The 24,906-nt window shown below is 34.8% G+C and overlaps 1 long non-coding RNA gene across 1 annotated transcript; it reads right to left on the bottom strand.

Moving 5' to 3' along the window:
* Nucleotides 1–12,205: 12,205 nt before the first annotated feature.
* On the bottom strand, nt 12,206–17,769 carry LOC110702131. Its single transcript, XR_002507449.1, has 3 exons — nt 17,120–17,769; nt 16,222–16,284; nt 12,206–12,736 (listed from the first exon to the last, which is right to left on the bottom strand). It is a non-coding gene; the product is annotated as an uncharacterized LOC110702131 (long non-coding RNA).
* Between the last annotated feature and the right edge of the window lie 7,137 nt (nt 17,770–24,906).

The raw sequence follows: 24,906 nt of genomic DNA, 5'->3' as shown, positions 1-24,906 counted from the left end.
CAATCAAATTTACAGCAATACTAACTTACTTTAAAACCTTCAAAATCCAAATCAAACAACACTTTAAAACCTTCCATTTAGTTAAAATTAAAGGCTTATATATAGTTCTTTAAATTTTCTTCATAAAAACTTTAAAATACACTCTTATACATGAAATTACAGCAAGTTCAAAGTCTAATAAAAATCTGAAAATTATATAAAAACCCCTAAAAATCTCCCTTTTTAATGGGTGATTAAACCCTCTTTATAAAACATCAAAAGTAGTACTTAGAAACTATTTCCAACACTTAAAACTTCAATAAAAACATATATTCATGCTTAATTAACTTTAAACATAATTAATTTTATTAATCAAACTCAAGGATAATATTTTGAGTATAAAAAAACTTCGTTAAAATCAAAAACTGCCCGAAAATCATATTTAAAGGCTGAATTTGGCCACGAGAGGGTGGTGCTCACTACCAAATGTAGTGAGTCTTTCTTAAAACGTTGTTTCCACATAGAAAACACTACTTTTTCATCAAAATCGGATGAGTTCAGAATCTGATCGGGATTAAAACGGGATTGATATTAACGAACGAAAATCTAAAAATTAAAACACGAATTTACATGTTCAAAATAATCCGGAATTAAGTTAAACTAATCATTAGTTATAATCACCAAAATTTCAAAACATCATTACTTCAATTGTTCATAAAAACCCTAAAATCATGATTTTCAATAATTAAAAACCCTAGGTTATAAAATTTACAAAATCTGAAAATTATGATACTTATAAAATCTGAAATTATAAATTTTAGTCATCAAAATATAACTTGATACTAATTAAATTACTTTCAAACAATAAAATCAAAATCCATAAATCAATAATTATTATTATACAAATTAATAAAACAAAGGAGAGAGAAAATAAGAATAACCTTTTTGTGTGGGAAATTTGTGGGGATTAATGGGGTATTTATAGGAGAGAATGTTGTAGGGTAAGTAAGAAGATTGGGCCTCATAAAATTATTGGGCCAATTAGGTAAATGAAATAGACTAGGCTTTGTTTGTATGATCATGATTGTAGAACATAGGTTCATAAAATAGTTTGTGCTAAAATAATTTTTGACCAATATTAATAATTTGAAACTTTTGAAATTAAATTATGAAAAATAATAAATAAATATTATAAATAAAATAAATTTTCATTTATAAAATATTTAAAAATACGGGGGATTATAGAAAGATATTTCCCAAATTTCCTACGTGTAAAAAATCCTATGTTTTTGACGCATTACGGATGGTCTATCTAATGTTGACCTTTTTTTATGCTTATGGCAATAATGTCAATCAAAATTACGCACATGAATATTTAGAACATTTCAAGTCTCATCCACTCATTTTAAATTGTTGCCAAAATAAATTTTAGCAATTAAATAGAAATTCTTCCCAGCGAAGTCGCCAAAAACTATAGGGAATATTTCATGCATCCCACACTTGAGCCTACTGTGATCATACACTTAAGCATGGTGGCGTCCAAAGGGAAGGAAGGTAGAGCAAAATAGTCGCCAACAAGTTTTAGGAACTTGTAAATCATTCACAGGGTGAATGTTACACCCCTTCACGATTCATGAGATCACTAACTCCTTAGTGGTCCTGAACCATGACTGGATATTCGGGGATGAAGGTACAAATTAAAGATGGGCACGGGCCGTGCCGGCACGCGGGTGACACGGGCCCAACACAACTCCGACATGGCACGGCGGCCCACTTGTGGGCCGTGGTCCGTGCCGTGAACACAAATTAGAGATTTGGCACGGGCACGGCACGGGGCACGGCGAGCGGCACGGTGGCCGACACGACACGGCGCAAGGCCTGCCAGGCACAACACGGCCCGCGCCAACTAGTTGTTGAGAAGTAGCCATCTTCCAAGAGCTTTAAAACGACTAGGTTTTGGCCATTTTTCCCACCCAAAATCCTTATAAATACCCCATTTCTTCCTCCAAAAATTTCACAATTCATCAACTCATCTCTTCTCTCTTATTCTCTAATTTTCTTATATTCTAATTCCTACAATCTTACTCTCTTCCTCTTTTGTGTAAAGAAAAAAACTCTCTTATAAATTTTACATTTTTACTATTGTTAGTCTACTATATATATATATATATATATATATATATATATATATATATATATAACTTTATCTTATTATTATTATTATTATTATTATTATTATTATTATTATTATTATTATTATTGTTTTCTTAGAACAACTTAATTATATAAAAATTCTTTCTATTTTTATTGTGGATAATTTAGATTGTTAGTGAAATCTGTCTAAGGCGGGACTTGGGCTCAGGACAACGTCGTTCCTAACCTCTCCTGGGATCTCATTGACCTAAGTAATCTACTATTATTATAATTATTTTTAAAAACTTAATTTATATATAAACTACTTACTAATTCTTATTGCTATTGATATTATTATTGTCTTTAATTGTTATATTGTTATTGTTATTTGTATTATTATTGTTGTTATTATTATTAAATATCATGGCACCAAACCCGAATACTTCCTCCTCCTCTAGAAAAGCCAAGTCAAAACGTAGGGAATCACCAAACCCAAACATTTCAATGCCCCCCCTAAACCTTTCCCTCCCCTAACATGCCCTTTCATGTAACACCCTAATAATTCTCCCTTTTCCAAACCACTTACTTTAAATAAAAATAGAGGAGAACCATTGGCATGTTACCACCACATGACCATTTGAAATAAAAGTTTAGCGCGATGCAAGAATGGGCGCGATTCCATTCTCACAAAGTTAGTCTAGGATTCCATCTAACTTTCATTATAAAATAAAATGTAAATACCAAAAGAAAAGAGGACATGTTGATCAAACAAGCCTCGGAAAGCCACGGGCTATCACCGTGTACCCCAACCCATAATTGTCAATACTCTAGAAGTGCACGCTTTCCAGAGTTTTATTGCTCATCCATGTTTCACTTTACGTGATTACAATTTTAATTAATAGCCGACTCATTCAAGAAGACCATAAATAACAATCATACATCAATTCACTTTTAATCTTATTTAAGACAATGGTGATCACATCACAAGTTTACCTTTAATTCCATTAAACAACCAAATTTATCAAAAATTGTTGAACATAGTCAACCCACCTAGCTATTTCGGCTTAATAATCCACCTATACTAACAAGTCATGATTGAGTAATAAATAAATAAATAAATAATAACCTTGTGGAATAATTAATAAATTCATTCCATTTAAACCATTCAATTCCAATCTTTTAATAATCTAAACATGGTTAATAAACCAATCCAATAAAAATATGCTTGTATCAACATTCCATACAAACAATTAATCCAATATAATTCAACATGCTTGCATCCATAATTCTATACAAACATAATCAATTCACCCAAACATGCCTCATAAACATAAGCACATGAATTAAATCAATGTATAACCAAACAATTTCCATACAAGTGTTCCCTAAACATGAAACTAATTTCTTTTCATTTGGTACCTAAACATGATACTACTTACAACGAAGTAGACATGTACGTACCTCGTGTAAACAATCCTTTGTGTCACTTTTAATTACTTAAAAGTCTCATAGGTAATAATCACTTCCTAGAAAACAACCAGCAACAATAAATTAATGCTTAACCAAATTTCCAGCAATATAATTAGATTAAAAACTCCTTAAAACTTCCTTTAAAACATGTTTTTATGGTTAATTAATCATTATAAATACAATAGGAATAAAAAGCCCCAAACTAATTGATTATTAGAACCCTAAAATCCCAATTTAAATAAATTAGAACCCTAGGTTTTAAAATTTTAAAATCTGAAAATTATAATCTTTTACCATAAAATATAGATTTGATAATAATTTAATCAATATCAAACAATTAAAACTAAAACCCAAAACAATTAGATTAATAAAAAAGATAGTATAACAAAATTTATGGAGAAATAAGGTAGGGGAGGCATCCATGGTGGCCGGCCGGGCTGCTGGTGGTTCGCCGGCGACCAGGGGGCGACGCCGGAGTCCGGTGGACGGCAAGTGGCTGGCGGGCCTAGGTGGAAGCAGAATTAGTGAGCATGGCTCACGTATAAAAGGGGGAAAGGGGAAAGGAAAGAAAAAAAGAAAAAAAAGAAAGGAAAAAAATAAAAGAAAAGAAAAACTAAAGGGAAAATAAGAAAAATAAAATAAAGAGAAGAGAGTTTACTAACCTTTTTGTGTGGGGAAAAATTTGGAGATGTATGGGGTATTTATAGGAGAGAGTGTTGTAGGGTAAGTAGGAATAATGGGCTTCATAAAAAATAATGGGCTAAAAGAATGAAAGGGGCTTGGCTTATTTGTATTGACATAAGCTAATGACGGTTCATAAAACCATAATATAATAAAAATAATTTTCCACCCAAAATAATTTAAAACTTTTTTTAAAATAAAATCCGGAAAAATAAAAATAAATATTATAAATAAAATAAACCTTCATTTATAAAATATTTAAAAATACGAGGGATTACATTTCACTCCCCTAACATGCCCTTTCCAAACACTTCCACCCATTTCTTTCATCCCCAAACCACGGGAGGGCACGAACAAATGGATGATATGGCTCCTTGGACTATGCCTAGTTCGGGATTTCAACATACTCAATTCTCACCTCATTTATACGGATCACAACATGAATTTTTTATTCCTAGTAACCAAGGTACGTAGCCAAACACAAGCCTCCGGGTCGAGTGAACAATCCACCCAAATGCCTAATACCTAACATATTAGAGTGGTGTACCGAAGAAGAATTTGCTCAAACCAACTGAAATAGTGATGTTTGGGCACATTATCAATTGAGTAAAAATGGAACCAAAGCCCGGTGTTGGACTGGTAGTAAAATTTTCTCGGCCGATACCAAGGGAGGGACGGGACACCTTAGTAGACATGCAAAAATATGTGGTGGACCATCTAGTTGATCCAACCCAACCCAAAATTTCTCCGTTTCATCCACAAGGCTTCATAAATACAAGTGTGCCCTTCTGCAGCCATTTGGCCGGTTGTAGAGGTGGCACCAAGTCGTATATAACATTAAATGACTCTCGAAAACAAATATCTTGGCTCTCGCATCAATGAAGAACGTAGCGAAATGCGATACTTTGTGTGAATCGCAAAATCCCGTGAACCATCGAGTCTCTGAACTCAAGCTGCGCCTGAAGCCTTTAGGTCGAGGGCACGCCTTCCTGGGTATCACGCATCACATATCCCCCACCCACCTTGAGTGGGAGGGCCAGAGGATGATGGTCTCCTAGTCCTCAGCGAGTATGGATGGCCTAAATACAGAGTCCCCGATTACGAAGTGCCGCGACAATAGGTGGTAGACAAGGTGTTAGAATCCGACTCCTTTTGATGTTTTAGGTTCCCTTTAGATGCTTTCTTAGAGCTTAATTTATGTTTTCTAAGCTTGAGGTTCCATTATTGTGTTACTTTCAGTTAAGTGTTTACTAGAGATTCTTCTTGTAATTAGATTAAAGCTCTTTAGAGGTTGAATGATTAATGAAATCTTGAGTCTTCTACCAAGTGTTGCCTTGCTTTTATTCTTGTTTGTTGTTAGGCATTTATATATATTGTGTCTTACTTGCATAATAGCTCCCCTCCAAACCAACTTAATGCACTAAGAACTTGTGGTTCGGACCCGCTTGTGCCCGCCTTTAAGCATTGGCTGTCACAATCCTCGACCACCCGCACTCCGTCGCCCAAATAGACGTGAGTGATCATGAGACTTAATTGCCCGCTTGTGTTTCTTTGTGCTCAAAATTCCCTATTCCGCTCAAGGCTAGCGTTCTTGCTGCCAAAAGGCTAGAGCGCGCCACACTTTTTGGGGCCCAAACTCCCGGACCATGATAGTTGGTATCAGAGCTGAGGTCCATACCTCGTCGCAAGCAACCCGTGTAGGCACCAAGGAGGGCTACATGAAGATTGAATTTGTAGAAGAAAAGTTGACTTGGCTCGAGGAGAAGGCGGACGAATAGTCCTAACTTTAAGTCGTGGTACACGAGCAAGCCGAGCAAATTGTAAAATTGATGAATGATAGAGATGCTCTCCGCGAGCAATTGCAATTTGTTTAAGGACAAGACAATGAAGCACTTGAGAAATGTGCTACTTTAATGTGCGCTGTGGGCAGAGACACACTAGGAGTTGGTGCGGTGAATATCAAGCCGTCCAAACCTCGCGACTAAAGTGGCGCTAGAGATGCCAAAAAAGTCGATAACTTCCTCTTCGACATGGAGCAGTACTTCCGGGTATGTCAATTGAGTGACGATCATAAAATGGATGTTTCCATCATGTACTTGTTTGAAGATGCTAAGCTTTGGTAGCGCACCAAGCACGCAGTCATCGAAGCAGGAAGGATAAAGATATATACATGGGCGGAGTTCAAAGAGGAACTGAAGTGTCTATTTTATGTAGTATTTTTACCCCCGTCCCTTGGTCGTAATTAGTAGTGTTTTTGGCTCTTTAGAGCCACTTTTATTACTAATTGGTGTTTTCTAGTGTTTTCGTAGATTTGAATGACTTTCGCAGGGATTTATGCTTTTGGAGTATTTTCCCGAGTTATTTTGGAGCAATCACGAACATTGGAGAAGAACGACCATATTTTATAGCCCAGGGCCGGTTAGAGCCATCGAACCGGTGATTAAGGTCTTGGTATAGGTGATACCGGGGCATTTGGACCGAGTATTCAAGACCGGAAGAGGAAACCCAGATTGGCCCGAAGAATTGGAGCCCAATCATAGTCCAAATAGTGGCCCAAGTGAGTCGCCCGACCAAAGAGGCTGGCGCCCGGAGGCGCGCCCGGCCGGGCAGGAGAAGCTAAGGTGGTCGACTGGTGACGCGCCCAGAGGCGCGCCAGGCCGGGCGGGAGAAGATAAGATGGTCGCCCGGTGACGCGCCCTGCCGGGTGCGAGATTAGTATTAGGGAGCAAAAGGCGCGCCAGATCGGGCGGTTCCTCGCCCGATCGGGCGCGTGTATTTATTAGTTGACGATTAGCGTCGTTTTAGTTTGTTTTAGTTTAGGATTTGTACGGAGTATAAATACTCCTCAATAATACGATTTTAGGATCTTTTTCCACTCTCTTTTTCTCTCTTTTTCTTTTTACTCTTTCTTTACTCTCTTAATTGTTCTCTTAGATTTCTTTCTCCTAAACCTTTGTTCTTAATTCTACTCTTAATTCCAGCTTTATTTTGGTAACGATTTCTCTTATCTTAATCTTAGTTGTTTATTTTATTCCTTTAATCATGTCTTGCTTTATTGCTTTGATTAGTTTAGTTTTTACCATGTGTGAGTAGTTCTATTTCTAGGGTTTACAGGGATCCATGAATAATATGAAGGGGTAATTTATTGTTGTTAATTATCAATGCTAGATTAATTTCCTATTGATTGATTTAATGCTCTGTGACTAGATTAGGCCTATCTTTTATGCATGAGTTTGACAATATTGGTTCAAGATTCGATAGATGAGAATTGATGTTTAGGTCTAGTTTCAATAGGCAGATTAATTTATAAATGGTTAAGTCAAGATTCGAGAGATGAGATTTAATACCGGTAAATTAATTGTGTGATTGTAATACATAGCGAAAGCCCTTTACAATCTGGTTAATTGATGCATTGATGATTGACTATTATTGGTTCTTGATATTGCATGATAATTTCTTATTGAATTGTTAACGCTTTACAATTACGGCTTGTAAAAGTATAGCAATATTGGATTGATGAATCGAGCAGATGTTAATTTGATATTAAAGGCTATTTTCAATAATAACTTAGAACTAGTAAATTGCGAGAGCTTGTTAGATCTATGTTGATTAATAAATTGCGCGAGCCTGTTAATCATGTTATTTATGCAATGTCGATGATTGATTACTATGTTTTACCCTGGAGTATTATTTATTAGTGAACCTATGCCCTAGATCCTTTTATATATTGTTTTCTCCCTATTCTCAATCTTAGTAGTTTAGTTTCTTATTCAAATATAAATATTGGTTACTTCATAATCTAGATTATTTTAGTTAATTAGGAATAGAAAGACTTGTTTCCCTGTGGAGATCGACCCTACTTTCCTATCTGCTTTAGTTAGAGGACTTAGGAATTATTTTTGATTAGGGGATACGACTTTACCCTGTCAGGAACTCAAAGAATAATTCTACTTCGACAGCACAACATTTTTTGCTCGGATCAGATGAAGTTGCTAGAGTGCCGCCAGAAGGGGTTTCTTCGTGATTATGTGAAGGAACACTCGGCGATATTGTTGTACATCACAGACATGAACGAGAAAGTTCATGTGTTCAACTTTATCATTGGGTTAAAGGAATGGGCGTAGCAAGATATTTTAAGGTAGAAGGTTGATACCCTCGCTGCTGCTAGGTGTGCTGCTAAGAGATTGGTGGACTACTCAGTCGGGAAGGGCTGTCAATCCGAGAATGATTTAAGTGGGACATCATCACGCTCCATTAGCCCGACTCCAAGCTTTCTAAAGGGTACAAAGAACATCTCTCGAGTATCGTCCAACACCGTTAATGCATATTAGAGAAAAAGTGGAGGAGGTGATGTGCAGAGATCAACATTGACCCCCTCCCATATCTCCGGAAACTTTAAGGCCCACACGTCCTCGAAAAATACTAGGCCGTTGAATTGTATACTTTGTCGAGGCCCACACAAATGGTGGAGTGCGAGCATAAAGATGAGCTTGACAAGATCCAAAAGAGATTGTCACATCCATGTCCGTGCAAGATCCTGCAAAGGAGAAAGAGACCACCAGAGCCAGCAGTCCAGTTCAAAGAATGGGTGCGATCTACATGATGAGCTCCATGAGAATGATCGCCCTAGAAGGACCCAAAGTCCAATACCTGTCGGTAATGCGAGTGATGGAGCCAGAGAAGAAGGCGACATCGAAGAAACAAGCTCACACTAGAGACACCCAGAAGCGGGAGATGAAGCCCGGTGAGTTGGCAACATCCAAGATACACCCCCGCCAAACCCAGAATCGGACACCCGGTTCGAAGCGAAGAGCGACGAGCCCAGAGACACCGTAGAGACACCAAAGGAGAACCTCCCAAGAGAGAGGGAAAACAGTGATTGAGCAAACAACGAAGGTCGTGTGTAGGGGATCAGAGAAATAATGGTCACCCAAGAGACACTAGCCACAACTTGAAGCTCACCATTACGGTCTCCAAGCAGCAGCTCCCCAACATATGACATTATGACCAAGGAAGCAGCCTGCCTTCAAAAACTATGAGATTCAACTCCCAAGAGGAAATTCAGAAATCAAGCTCTCAACAAGTTGTTCAAGATGAGCCACCTTTGAGACAAGATCCTCATCAACAAAGAAGATCCAGCACAAAAATTAGCAAAGATTCAAGAAGTTAGCCGCATCTTTTGCGCATCAGAGACTCAAGATAGTGTAGGATTTTCTAATTTTGATTGTAGCTCTTGTAAGTCGATGAGGTCGTCGACAACTTTAGTAGGGGAGGATGTTAGAATCCGACTTCTTTTCATGTTTTAGATTCCCTTTATATGCTTTCTTAGAGCTTACTTTATGTTTTCTAAGCCTGAGGTCCCATTATTGTGTTACTATCAGTTCAGTGTTCACTAGGGATCCTCCTTGTAATCAAATTAAAGCTCTATAGAGGGTGATGATTAATGAAATCTTGAGCCTTCTATCAAGTGTTTCCTTGATTTTATGCTGCTTGTTGTTATAACTTTATAGATATTGTGTCTTACTTGCATAATATCTCCCCTAGTACGAGAGGAACTGTTGCTTCACACGATTGGTCATCGCGCTTGGTTGAAAAGCCAGAGGCGCGAAGCTACCGTGTGCTTGATTATGACTGAACGCCACTAAGTCAGAATCTGAGCCAGAAACGAAGAATGCATCCGTCGACCAATTGCATTCATACAGTAGGGGCTTTGGCCTCCAAGGGCACGTGTCGTAGGCTAAGCTCGAACGGTGGACGCGATCCGTGAGAACCGCCTCGAAGTACAATTCCTAGCGAGCGGCGGGTTGAATCTTTTGTAGACGAATTAAATACGCGACGAGGTATTGTAAGTGGTAGAGTGCCCTTGATGCCATGATCCACTTAGATTCAACTCTATGTCGCTTTGATTTGTCCCTCCCCCTTATTCCCTAACAACACCTATATATTGAAAAACGAGGTTAGCAGTGCTTTTTATATGCTAAAAAATGCTAATTAGTGGATTGAGACAAGTCACAAAGCCAAAGTGTTGGGGTGTGGGATGGTGCAAGGGGGCGTGTTACATGTGCACAAGACATATGCACCCAAGGACAAGGCATACAGACAACTAGTTTGTTTTGAGGGCATGTCGTCGTTGCCTTAAGACATGACGATTAAGGATGAATGAGATGGTTTTAGGCATTATCCATGACTCCCAAGGGCCATTAGGAACCCAGGGAAGTACTTGGGTGCATAACCTTGCCGGGTGAAAAAATGATGTATGGAAGCCAACTTTGAAGGCTATAATAAATGAATTCGGAGCAATTTAGGAGGCGTCGGGATCCGGTGTTAGAAATTCACGGAATTATACGGGATACATCCCGGGGTCATATTATGTTGTTTGGACCCATATAAGACCATAAACCGGCTACATAAAGGCCCCGTGCAAGCTTATAGCCAATACAAGAGGCGTGAACGGAAACTGGTAAATTGGATGGGTCTACCCACCCAATTGGAATCCCGGAGGATATTAGGGTCTATAGGTAGCTTCTCGGCAATTTTTGTTAATACATGCTTTTTGGCCAATTTCGGAGGTTCCAGGAACCGGTGTCTAAAATTCTCGAGATACCATAGGATACATCCCAGGGTCATGTAATGTCGTTTGGAACCATATATAATAATTATAAGTTTCCGTAAATGTCCCTGGTAGCCTCAAGTTTATGAAATGGGTGCAAGTTGTAAATAGGTAAATTGACAGTTTGAAGGCATATTGAATGGTTTTACCAACCCAAATAGACTCTTGGGGGTGTATTAGGGTCCATCGGAAGTATCTCGGCAATTTTTGTTTTTGGGTCTGAAAAAGTGAAAAATTGTCCGAAATTGAAGGCTATACATGATTTCGGGACAATTTTTGACATTTTTTCACAAAATGAACTGAATGCGTGGGGTGACTCATGGGGTCATATAAGATGGTTTGAAATCATAACACACCTATAAAGATGTATATAAAGTACCAAGAATGAGTTATGTTTCTATTTTGAAATTCATGAAATTTTGAAATATAATGAAGGTTACACCCATTCACGATCCATGAGATCACTAACTCCATAGTGGTCATGAACTAAGACTGGATATTTGGGGATGAAAGTAAAAATCCAACTTAAAAGAGGTTGAACCTGCCCTAAAAGTAGGCCTCTACTTTATTCTTCTCATATACATGTGCGCTTTCTGACTAACATATAATCATTAGATTAATCCTAAACCTGTTTAATCTATGTTGGTTGAATATTAAAGCACAAATAAATCTATTATTGGCGATCACTTGAATTAAAGTCATATTAGCCTAAATAATATTATTAATTACCTTATTAAGCGTGATTCAAGTACAAATTCCCTTTAAACTTGCAAGAGAGGGCGTGATCAAGCAATAACAATAATATATCAAGAAACATATAATAAATAACAACAATCATCATTATAATATCCTCATCAAAGCATAATAATACTAACAAGATCCTAGACATGATACTAACAAGATTAATAACAAATCTTAGCATGTCATTAAACAATAAAGATCAAAGCTTTAGCCCTAACATGATACTTACATGATAGAAGAAATAAGAAGCAACCTAAACATGATACTAGAAAGCAATAAAAGACATCCTAACATGATACTAGGAATTAAAATAATCTAAGCATGCTCTCTAAAGATGTATAAATAAAACTACTTACTTTATTGCCTCGTATCTCTTTCTATCAAAACAATACACGCGTTAGTAACTTCTATAAAAATATTGAATCAAACAATTAATTTAAATAATTGAAACAGGGATTTGGGACCAAACCCTCAGAAATTATAAACCTTTCATGTCTAAGGCGAAGGCAACTTCGAGCTTGGCTAGGTGTGTCTAGAACTCGTGAATGCGGTATTGTGTTTGTAAAAAGGCCAGGCTTAGAAAGAGGAGAAAGAATAAGCTATTTCTTAATAGAGAGAAGAGAATAGAATTAGAGGATTGTTGATGATTGAAAACAGGGAAAAAGACCCTATATATAGAGAAAAATGATCGAAAACAATAAAATAGAGTTAGAATGTAACACCCCAATAATTCTCTCTTCAAACCTGTGAGTACCCTAAACTATATTTAAGAGAATTACTGGCGTGTTACCGCAACATGTTCAAACCTTAAGGCTATATAATCAGAAATTAGCAGCGGAAAAATTGAATCAGTTATAAATAAGTATCAAAACCAACAAACAAAACCAAATTAAGTCTTACAACTTGGAACCATTAAGGCCCTTATTCAAAACTCAAACCAATAGAAGTAGAATAAAAATGAAATCGAGTTTAAGTAACTTCAGAAGTAAATAGCAATTAAAATGAGAAAAGCAACCAACACTCCACTCAAGATGCCACCACCTAGATACGAATGCTGCTGGTGTAAGAAGCTGGGGTTAGTCTGTAACACCCCAATAATTCTCTCTTTAATCCTATGAGTACCTTAAACAAAATGCAAGAGAATTAATGGCGTGCTACCGCCACGTGTTCAAACGTTAAGGCTAAATAAGAAACTAGCAGCGGAAAAACTAATTCAGTTATAAATAAGTTTCAAAACCAATAAACAAAACCAAATTAAGTCTTATAACTTGGAACCATTAAGGCCCTTATTCAAAACTCAAACTAGTGAAAGTAGTATAAAATGAAACCGAGTTTAAATAAATTCAAAAATAGTTGCAAAATAAGTTGTGAAAAGTTACCAACACTCCACTCAAAATCCCACCACCTTGATGCAAGTTCTGATATATAAAAACTTGTGATTAATCTGCTCCCCAATGTTACAAGTGTAAAAATTGGATCATTACAGGGTCATTGAAAGACGAAGGCCATGACCAAAGAAAGACACAAAAGCACGCAATCAGCAAAGCTGAGTACATACAAGCTGCGAAATATAATAAGAAATCACTAACATGCTACTAATAATCAATCATGACATACATTTTAATTAACTACTCAAACACTACGTACTAAGACTCCTCTATTTAATGACAATTTATTAATTTCATTATAATCATTGGATTAAGAAATAGACAAGGTTGTCCATCCCATGCTCCATTTGGAACATCAATAAAAGAAAAACCCCATGCCTCTTTTCGGAAACATTATATTAATAAAACATCCAACGACCACGAGCGCGACTCCTTGACCGTAGCTAGTATGAGATCTCATCTAACTCTTAGTTTTTGAAAAGTATTTGAAATAAGAGACTCAAAGATCAGACGGCCTCAAGAAAAGTGCATGGCTAATACCCCGTGTACCCCAACCCCTGATTGTCATTACTCCAGATGTTCACAAATCTAGAGTTTTATTGCTCATCTATCTTGCACTTTACGTGATTTACAAGTTTAGACTTGGTGATGACTCGTATACAAAACAATACAATCAATCCAATATCAATTCAATCAAGTAAAGCAAGTTTCCAATTCAATTCTTGATTTATTAGTGACAAGAAATATTTATTATTGATTCTTTTAACTAACTCGGTGTATAGTCACATTGAGTGCATAAAGCACCCCAAAAACCTTAACCTCGTCTTATAACACTTTAATAAACTCCCTCTAATCAAATCATAATTAATTCATGAAAGAGTATTAAAAATTAACCTCATGGAACCATTATCAAAATTAATTCCACTTATAAACAACCAAGAATTCTTAACCTTTAACTAATCATAACATATCCAATTGATAAGAAAATCACTTATTTTCTCAATCAATACCCAAACAATCAAATTTACAACAATACTAACTTACTTTAAAACCTTCAAAATCCAATTAAACAACACTTTAAAACATTTCCATTAGTTAAAATTAAATGCATTTATATAGTTCTTTAAATTTTCTTAACAAAAACCTTAAAATACACTCTTATACATGAAATTACAGAAGTTTTATAAAAATCTGAAAATTATTTAAAAACCCCTAAATAATCTCCCTTTTTAATGGGTGATTAAACCCTCTTTATAAAACATCAAAAGTAGTACATAGAAACTATTTCCAGCACTTTAGATTTATTAACAACCCTTCAAAACTTCATCAACACATCACTTTTATGCTCAATAATCAATTAAAAACACTAAGTACACAAAAGCCCCAAATTTCTTTGATATTAGAACCCTAAAATTATATCTTTATTAGTATTTCAAAACCCTAACTTCATAAAATTATGAGATATGAAAATTAACATTATAGTAATATGAAAATATGAATTTAAACAACAAAAACATATTTTTATCATACTAATAAAACTAATTTCAAACAAAATAAGTAAAAACCCAAAATCAATACATTAAAATTATACAAAGTAGATGAAACAAGGGAGGAAGAAGGGGGAAAAAGGTGGTTGCGGTGGCAGGCGCCAGCTGGGTGGTCGTCGGCGACCAGGCGGCGGCGGCAGGTGGGTCTGGCCGATAGGTAGGGACAATAGTGAATTAAATCTCACGTAGGAAGAGGAGGAAGAAGGAAGAAAATGAAAAGAGAAAAAAGAAAAATAAAATAAAAAACAAAGGAAAAAAACAAAGGAAAAGGAAAAATGAAATAAAATAAAATAAAGGAGAAGGAAAAATAGAACTAATCTTTTGAGTGGGAAAATTTTGGGGATTAATGGGGTATTTATAGGGGAAAATGTTATAGGGTAAGTTGAAAGATTAGGCCTCATTAAATTAATGGGCCAAATGAATGAAATGGACTAAGATTTAGTTGTATTGAAATAAATAATGGAATGAAGGTTCATAAAATAATTTGTACCAAAATAATTTTCGACCCAAATTAATAATTTGAATATTTTTAAATTAAATTACGGAAAAATACAAATCAATATTATAAATAAAATTAAATTTCATTTATAACATATTTAAAAATATAGGGGATTACATAATCTGCTCCCTAATATTACAAGTGAAAAAATTGGATCGTCACAGGGTCATTAAAAGGCGAAGGCCATGACCAAAGAAAGACACACAAAGCACGCAATCAGCAAATCTGAGTACATACAACCCGCGAAACATAATAAGAAATCCCTAGCATGCTACTAATACTCAACCATCATACATTACCGAACTATAGACTCAACACACGACTTAACATCAGTTTACTAAGACTTCACTATTTCAAAGTAGTTAACTCATCATTTTTATTCATTGGATTAAGCAATAGACAAGGTTGTCCAACCCATGCTCCATTTGGAAGCTCAATAAAAGAAAAACCCCATGCCTCCTTTCCGAAACATTAACAAAACATCCAACGACCACGGGTGCGACTCCGTGACCGTAGCTAGTATGTGAGATCTCATCTAACTCCTAGTTTTTGAAAAGTATTTGAAATAAGAGACTCGTAGATCAGACGACCTCAAGAAAAGTGCATGGCTAATAACCCGTGTACCCCAACCCCTGATTGTCATTACTCCAGATGTGCACAATCCAGAGTTTTATTACTCATTCATCTCGCACTTTACGTGATTTACAAGTTCAGACTTGGTGATGACTCAATTGCAAAACAATACAATCATTCCAATATCAATTCAATCAAGTAAAGCAAACTTTAAATTTCAATTCTTGATTTATTAGTGACAAGCAACATTTATCATTTATTCCTTTAATTACCTCGGTGTATAAACACCTTGAGTGCATAAAGCACCCCACAATCTTAACCTCGTTATATAAGACTTAAATTTCCTCTTTTACTCATTCTATCTTTATGATCATGAACGAGTAATAAATGAATCATTTCACCAATCACATACCTTTGCCTCTATGCAAACCTTGCATAATTAAAGCATAAACATTACTTGCAATAAAGAATAGTGCACAACATACGGAAATCACATTGTATAACCAAACAATTTAGCCCAGTCTTCTCTATACATGATACTAAGTTATCGATCCGTCCCTACACATCATCTAAAAGCAAGGTTTCGTAACTCGTACGTACCTTGTGTAAACGATTCGGTTGGCCACTTTAGAAACTAGAAGTCGCCTTCTACAAAATCCTCTCCTGAATTAAACAACAAGAATTAAAGCAATACCCAAGCAAATAAATTTACATCAATACCAAACTACTTAAAAACCTCTTAAACCATCAAAATAAAGCTTTTAAGTTGTTCCCATTAGTCAAAATTGATAATATAACATTCCATCTATAAGTTTATATGCTAAAATCCTGAAAATATAGTGATTAATACAAAATTACAGCAACTTTAAGGTAAGTGAATAATCTGAAAATTTGGTTTAAATATATAAAATAACCCTATAAACATAATTACTTGAAATAATCATTATAGTAAGTTAGTGTGTTAAAAACCCAAAAATATACCAATTCAATGCAATTAGAAGCTTCAAAATAAAAAGTATACAATCTGAAAATTTATTCTTGAGGTTATTATTTAAGTTCAAAGCTTTTTAATCATTAAATACCCACAATAATTATTTTGTAGGATTATTAGAAGCATAAAAATATGAAATTAACACAATTTGTTCATAAAAATTGAAACTTTAATAATATGAAATTTTATACATAATCAAAATAATTATACTTTAATGTAATTTGAACATCATATGATTAGATAACTTGGTTAAAGCGTTTTCAAGCCCTAAATTATGAAAAATCAATGTTTAAACCCTTATTTTCTTAATTAAACAAATCTGAAATTTTCTATAATAAATTAAACATGTGAAAACTCATAAATTCATAATCTTTTATAACCTATGTATAATATCAAACCATAATAATAAAAACTTAGAATCAAAATTAAGCAAAGATTAGAACTTTAAATCAATTTAATAAGATAATAAAAAAAAATAAAGGAAGAGAGGAAGAAGGAGGGTCGAACTACTGCAGGGGTGGCTGGAGGACGGCGGCAGCAGGGTAGGGCGGCGCAGCGGTGGCTGATGAGGGGGCGGCGGTGCAGGTGGCTGGGCTTCAGGGCAGCAGCTTCAATGTGTTTTTTTTTCTCTTGTGAATCACGTGAAGAGGAGAATAGGAATGAGGGGGTTTTCCTTTTTTTTTTTTTTTTTTTTACGTGAGAGAGGAAGAGTGTGAGGGTTTGGTGTTTTTATATTTTTGTAAGGGTATGGGCTTAACTCTCCTAATCCAAGTAGGAGTAGGATTGGTTTGGGCTTGAGTAAGATTTAAGTAGTGGGCTAGTAAATTTAAAAGGGATTATGATTTAAATTAAACACTTAATAGTTTTAGCTTTAAAATCTTATTGTTTTTACATCAAAATAATTCATATTATAAAATTAATATAAATAATAAATAAATATACCTTAAGTAAGTTGAAAATATGGGGGATTACAATGAATTCGAATTATTGGAATAAAACTGGAGCCATCGCGGAGCGATGAGACAGCTTTTTGCGGATTTTGTTTTTTAGCATATCTTTTGATCCAGAAGTTGAAATAATTCATATAATATGTCTTTGAAAAGATCTAGAAGTCTAATTTCCAACCTAATTGGAATCATATTATAATCTTTTGTAGAATAAAAGATAGGTCGAAATAGTGGAAGGGTGTCAGTTTTGAATAGAGTTTCGTATTTCTTTAATATCTTTTTCGTTATAGCTCGGAATTAATATTATAATATATCATTGGAAATATAATTTCAAGAGCTATTCAACCATCTAAGATTTGGGTAATAATTATGAGACACGAAAATAATATTTGATCATCTTTGAACGTCTTTAAATTCGAATAGAATTATGACTTAAATAAGAAAAGTTTTATTCAACTTTAAACTCTTTGATCTTATCTTATCGAAAAGGATAATTAAGATCTTTTAAAAACTCATAAAAGCTTCTAATTAATTCTTATTGGTTTAGGAATATAATTAAGATTAGTGGACCCTCTACATGATCATTGGGTTGCACGTACATAACACTCTTTTTAGGCCCCCAGTTTAGTATTTTGACCATAACTTCCTCATTATATCTCGGAATTAGGCTTATAATATATCGTTGAAAAGGTCTTTTCAATCCCCATCCAACTATACAATTATTGGACCCATATTATGTAATATACTAAGCAGGATTGGACGCTTTTCATAAATAGAATACAAAATGAATGATTTTCAAAAACAGATTTGAATTATTATTTTTTTATTAAAAACAGAGGAATTCACGAGACTTTTTCACATTTCACCTCGTTTGATAATCAATGACATGAAAAATATTCATCACTGGGTTTGATTTTTGGGGAGACACAATTGGTCATCGCAATTTGTTGAAAAGCCAGTGGCGCGAAGCTACCGTTTGCTAGATCATGACTGAATGCCTCTAAGTAAGAATACGAGCCAGAAGCAACGCATGCGTCCGCCACCCGATTTCCGTCCTACAGTAGGGAATTTGGCCCCCAAGGGCACATATCGTAGGCTAAGTTCGCGCGGTGGATGCGCCATGAGAGCCACCTTTAAGTACAATTCCTACCGAGCGGCGGGTTGAATCCTTTGCAGATGACATAAATACACGACGGGGTATTGTAAGTGGAAAAGTGGCCTTGGTGTCATGATCCACTGAGATTCATCCCTATGTCACTTCGATTCGTCCCTCCCCCCCACCCTATTCCCTAAAAACACCTATATTTTGGAAAACGAGGTTAGAAGTGCTTCTTATATGCTAAAAAATGCTAAGTAATGGATATAGAAAAGTCACAAAGTCAAAGTTTTGGGGTGTGGGATGGTGCAAGAGGGCATGTGGCATGTGCATAAGACATGTGCACCCAAGGATAAGGCATACAAACAACTAGTTCTGTCGTTTGAGGGCATGTTGCCGTTGCCTTAAGACATGATGATTAAGGATGAATAAGATGATTCTGGGCATTATCCATGACTCCCAAGGGACTTTGGGAATCCATGGAAGTACTTGAATGCATAATCTTGCCAGATGAAAAAACGATGAACGGAAGCCAACTTTGAAGGCTATAATACACGAATTCGAAGCAATTTAGCAGATGTCAGGACCCGGTGTAAAAAATTCACAGAATTTTACGCGATACATCTCGAGGTCATATGATGTTGTTTAAACCCATGTAAGAGCATAAGTCGTTTACATAAAGGCCCCGCGGAAGCTTATAACCAATACAAGAGACGTGAAAGGAAACTGATAAATTAGATGGTTAAAGGCAAATTGGATGGTTCCACCCACCCAATTGTTATCCCGGAGGGTATTAAGGTCTATAGTAGTTTCTCAGCAATTTTTTGTTTCCGGGTAAAAAAAAAGTCGAAAATTGACAAAATTAAAGGCTATAATACACGCTTTTTGGCCAATTTCGGAGGTTCCAAGACCCGGTGTCGAATAGTCTCCAGACACCAGGGGATACATACCAGGGTCATATAATGTCGTTTGGAACCATATATGATCATTATATGTTGCCATAAATGTCCGTGGTAGCCTCAAGTTTATGAAATGGGTGCAAGTTGTAAATGGGTAAATTGACACTTTGAAGGCATATTGGATGGTTTTACCCACCCAAATGGACTCTTGGGGTGTATTAGGGTCCATGGGAAGTATCACGGTAATTTTTGTTTTCGGGTCTAAAAAGTGAAAAATTATCCAAAACTGAAGGCTATGATACACGATTTCAGTACAATTTTGACATTTTTTTAAAAAATGAACTAAATGCGTGGGGTGACTCATGATGTAATCCCCCGTATTTATAAATATATTATAAACGATTTTTTTATTTATTTATAATATTTATGTGTGTTTTTCCGGGATTCAAGTTTTAAAGTTCCCAATTATTTTTGGGTTGATGTTTGATTTTGTTCTAAAAGGATTTTTAATTGTCCATTCTACAATTTATACCATACATATTAAACAAAGCTAGCCTATTTCATTTATCTAATTGGCCCATTAATTTTATGAGGCCCAATCTTAAAACTAATCCTACACCACCCTCTCTCCTATAAATATCCCATACATCCCCAAAAATTTTCCCACACAAAAGGTTAGTATTATTTAATTACTCCTTTATTTTATTCTTCTTTTCTTTTTCCTTTCTTTTATTTTTTTTTCTTTTTCTTTCCTTTTTCTTTTTTTTTTTCCTTTCTTTTTTCCCCTTATTCCTCCTTCCTACGTGATCCATGCTCACTGCTCCCCCCCCGCTGCCGCCACCTGCTGGCAGATGCCGCCGCCCGCCGGTGGCAACCCACTAGCGGCCCAGCCGTGGCCCACCATGGCTGCCCCTTTCCTCCTCCTTTTATTTTTACTCTAATATCTTGTTTATTATTAAATTGTTTTGGTTTTGTTTTTGTAGTACAAATGTTATATTTTTAGTATCAAATTCATGTTTTTAATAGTTTAAAGTATTAATTTCAAATTATAATTGTTATCATAATTTTCAGATTTTATGAATTATAAACCTAGGGTTTCAATTTATTCAAATTGGGATTTTAGGGTTCTAATGAGCAATTAATTTGGGGCTTTTGTTCCTATTATATTTATAATGAGTAATCAACCATAAAAACATATTTTTTAATGAAGTTTTAAGGACTTTTAATCTAAATTATAATGCTGAAAATTTGGTTAAGTATTAATTTATTGTTGTGATTATTTCTTAGGAGACTTTTAAGTGATTAAAAGTGGCACAAAGGATTGTTTATACGAGGTACGTACATGTCTACTTCGTTGCAAGTAGTATCATGTTTAAGTACCAAAAGGAAAGAACTTAGTTTCATGATTAGAGAACACTTGGGTGGAAATTGTTTGGTTATATATTTAATTAATTCATGTATTTATGTTTATGAGGCATGTTTTCGTGAATTAATTATGCTTGTATGGAATTATGGATGCTGATACAAACATATTTTATTGGATTGGTTTGTTAACCACATTTGGATTATTAAAGGATTGGAATTGAATGGTTTAAGTGGAATGAATTTATTAATTATTCCACAAGGTTGTTATTTATTTTATTTATTAATCAAGCATGACTTGTTAGTATGTTGAGTAAAGGTGGATTAAGCGGAAATGGCTAGGTGGGTTGACTATGTTCAACAATTTTGAATAATTTGGAAGTTTAATGAAATTAAAGGTCAGCTTGTGATGTGATCACCATTGTCCTAAATAAGATTAAAAATAAATTGATGTATGATTTTTATGTATGGTCTATTTGATTGAGTCGACTATTAATTAAAATTATAATCACGTAAAGTGAAACATGGATGAGCAATAAAAATCTGGAAAGCGTGCATTCTAGAGTATTTACAATTATGGGTTGGGGTACACGGTGGTAGCCCGTGGCTTTCTGAGGCTTGTTTGATCAACATGTCCTCTTTTCTTTTGGTATTTACATTTTATTTTACAATGAAAGTTAGATGGGATCTTAGACTAACTTTGTGAGGATGGAGTCGCGCCCATTCTTGCATCGCACTAAACTTTTATTTTAAATGGTCATTTGGGACCAAAATGATTTGGTGGATTGGACAACCTCGTCTATTGCTTACTCCAAATTAAATTAATTAAATTAAATATAAAGAGTCAAGTGTTTGGAATTGATTAGCAAAGTATGTTGAGTCGATTGAATTGTTTAAGTGTGGAGTCTTGATTAATGAATTCAAGTTGTATGTTTATTTACTTTAATTAGTTGAGCATGCTAGGTTTGGTCCGTTGTAGCTTGTATGTACTCAGCTTTGTTGATTGCGTGCTTTTGTGTGTTTTCTTTTAGTCATGGCCTTCGCCTTTCAATGACCCTGTGATGATCCAATTATTACACTTGTATTATTGGGGAGCAGTATTGCACAGGTTAGCTTGATGATGTGAAGTTCGGGGATTTGACATACGCATTGTCAAGGGATTGGTGTGATTGAGAGTATTCGTTCTTTGTGTTGAACTTATTTATGTTTTACTATTTTAATTATGTTTTGGGACTTTGATTATTGGTTTGGTTTTAAATAAGGGCCTTTATGGTTCAATTTGTAAGCTTTGACTTATTAGTTTTCTAAATTATATTATTTTAAGATTTAAGTCGGATTTCCGCTGCAATACTTTGATAAAGCCTTAACGTTTTAACACGTGGCGGTAACATGCCAATGGTTCTCCTCTATTTTTATTTAAAGTAAGTGGTTTGGAAAATGGAGAATTATTGGGGTGTTATACATGAAGTCATATAAGGTGGTTTGAAACCATAATACACCTATAAAGATGTATATAAAGTACCAAGAATGAGTTATGTTTCTATTTTGAAATTCATGAAATTATGATGTCATAAAAGTATATTGAAGTGATGTAACTTGACAATAATGGTGTCATATAAATAGAATGATGTCATATGAATATAATGATGTCATATGTATAAATGTGTATAACGATGTATAATGATGTTATGCGATGGACACTGTTTTCTTAGTGTCAGTTCCTACATGCCTCAACAGCTTTCATTGTTCTTTGAATTTTCTAGTTTTCACAGCGTTTTTTCGATTCTAGTTGTGAAAGATATTTCCTAAATTTCCAATGTGTAAAAAATCCTATGTTTTAAACACATTACGGATGGTCTATCCAATGTGTACCTTTATGCTTATGGAAATAATGTCAATCAAAATTACGCACATGAATACTTAAAACATTTTAAGTCCCATCCACTCATTCAAAATTGTTGCCAAAATAAATTTTAGCAATTAAAATAGAAATCCTCCCCAGTGGAGTCGCCAAAAACTGTAGGGAATATTTCAAGCATCCCACACTTGAGCTCCATTGTGATCATATACTTAAGCATGGTGGTGTCCAAATTAAAGGGAAGGAATCTAGAGCAAAAGAGTCGCCAACAAGTTTTAGGAATCTGTAAACCGTTCACAGGGTGAAGGTTACACCCATTCTTGATCCATGAGATCGCTAACTCCATAGTGGTTCTAAACCATGACTGGATATTCGGGGACGAAAGTACAAATCCAACTTAAAAGAGGTTGAACCTGCCCTAAAAATAGGCCTCTACTTTATTCTTCTCATATTCATGTGCGCTTTCTAACTAACATATAATCATTAGATTAATCCTAAACCTGTTTTAATCTATGTTGGTTGAATATTAATGCACAAATAAATCTATTATTGGCGGTCACTTGAATTAAAATCATATTAGCATAAATAGAATTATTAATTATCTTATTAAGCGTGATTCAAGTAAAAATTCTCTTTAAACTTGTAAGAGAGGGCGTGATCAAGCAATAACAATAATATATCAAGAAACATATAATAAATAACAACAATCATCATAATAATATCCTCATCAAAGCATAATAATATTAGCAAGATCCTAGGCATGATACTAACAATATTAATAACAAATCCTGGCATGTCACTAAACAATAAAGATCAAAGTTTTAGCTCTAACATGATAGAAGATATAAGAAGCAACAACATGATACTAGAAAGCAATAAAAGACATCCTAACATGATACTAGGAATTAAAATAATCTAAGCATGCTCTCTAAAGATGTATAAATAAAACTACTTACTTTATTGCCTCGTATCTCTTTCTATCAAATCAATACACGCGTTAGTAACTTCTATAAAACTATTAAATCAAACAATTAATTTAAATAATTGAAATAGAGATTAGGGACCAAACCCTTAGAAATTATAAACCTTTCATGTCTAAGGCAAAGGCAACTTCGAGCTTGGCTAGGTGTGTCTAGAACTCATGAATGCGGTATTGTGTTTGTAAAAAGGCTAGGCTTAGAAAGAGGAGAAAGAATAAGTTATTGCTTAAGAGAGAGAAGAGAATAGAATTAGATGATTGTTCATGATTGAAAACGGGGAAAAAGACCCTATTTAAAGAGAAAAAAGACCGAAAACGATAAAATAAAGTCAGAATTCGAACCGGAATAAAACTGGAGCCATCGCGGCGCGATAGAGTCATCGTGGCGTGATGAGACAGTTTTTTACGGATTTTGCTTTTATCATATCTTTTGATACAGAAGTTGAAAAAAGTCATATAATATGTCGTTGAAAAGATCTTGAAGTCTACTTTCCAACACAATTAGAATCAAATTAAAATATTTTGTAGAATAAAAGATATGACCGAAATAGTGTAAAGGTGTCAGTTTTGGATAGAGTTTCGTATTTCTTTCATATCTTTTTCGTGATAGCTCAAAATTAATATTATAATATATCATCGGTAAGATAATTTCAAGAGCTATCAAACCATTAAAGATTTGGATAATAATTATGAGGCACGAAAATAATATCTGATCATCTTTGAACGTCTTTAAATTCGAATAGAATTAGGACTTAAATAAGGAAAGTTTTATTCCATTTCAAACTATTTGATCTTATCTTTTCAAAAAGGGTAATTAAGATATTTTAGAAAATCTTATAAGCTTCTAATTAATCCTAATTGGTTTAGGAATATAATTAAGATTAGGGGACCCTCCACATGAACATTGGGTTGCACGTACATAAAACGTTTTTTAAGCCTAAATTATTATTTTGACCATAACTTCGTCGTTATAACTCGGAATTAGGCTTATAATATATCGTTGGAAAGGTCTTTTCAAATCCAATCCAACTACAAAAGTATTGGACCCTGATTATGGAATATATTAAACTATATTGGACGGTTTTTATAAATAGGATACGAAATGAATGATTTTCAAAAACAGAAATGAATTATTTTTATTAAAAACAAGAGA

The sequence above is a fragment of the Chenopodium quinoa genome, unplaced genomic scaffold, assembly GCF_001683475.1.
Source record: "Chenopodium quinoa cultivar QQ74 unplaced genomic scaffold, ASM168347v1, whole genome shotgun sequence".
Classification (NCBI taxonomy): domain Eukaryota; kingdom Viridiplantae; phylum Streptophyta; class Magnoliopsida; order Caryophyllales; family Amaranthaceae; genus Chenopodium; species Chenopodium quinoa.
The sequence above is the reverse complement of the archived record's forward strand: the minus strand, read 5'-3'. Positions and strand labels throughout refer to the sequence as shown.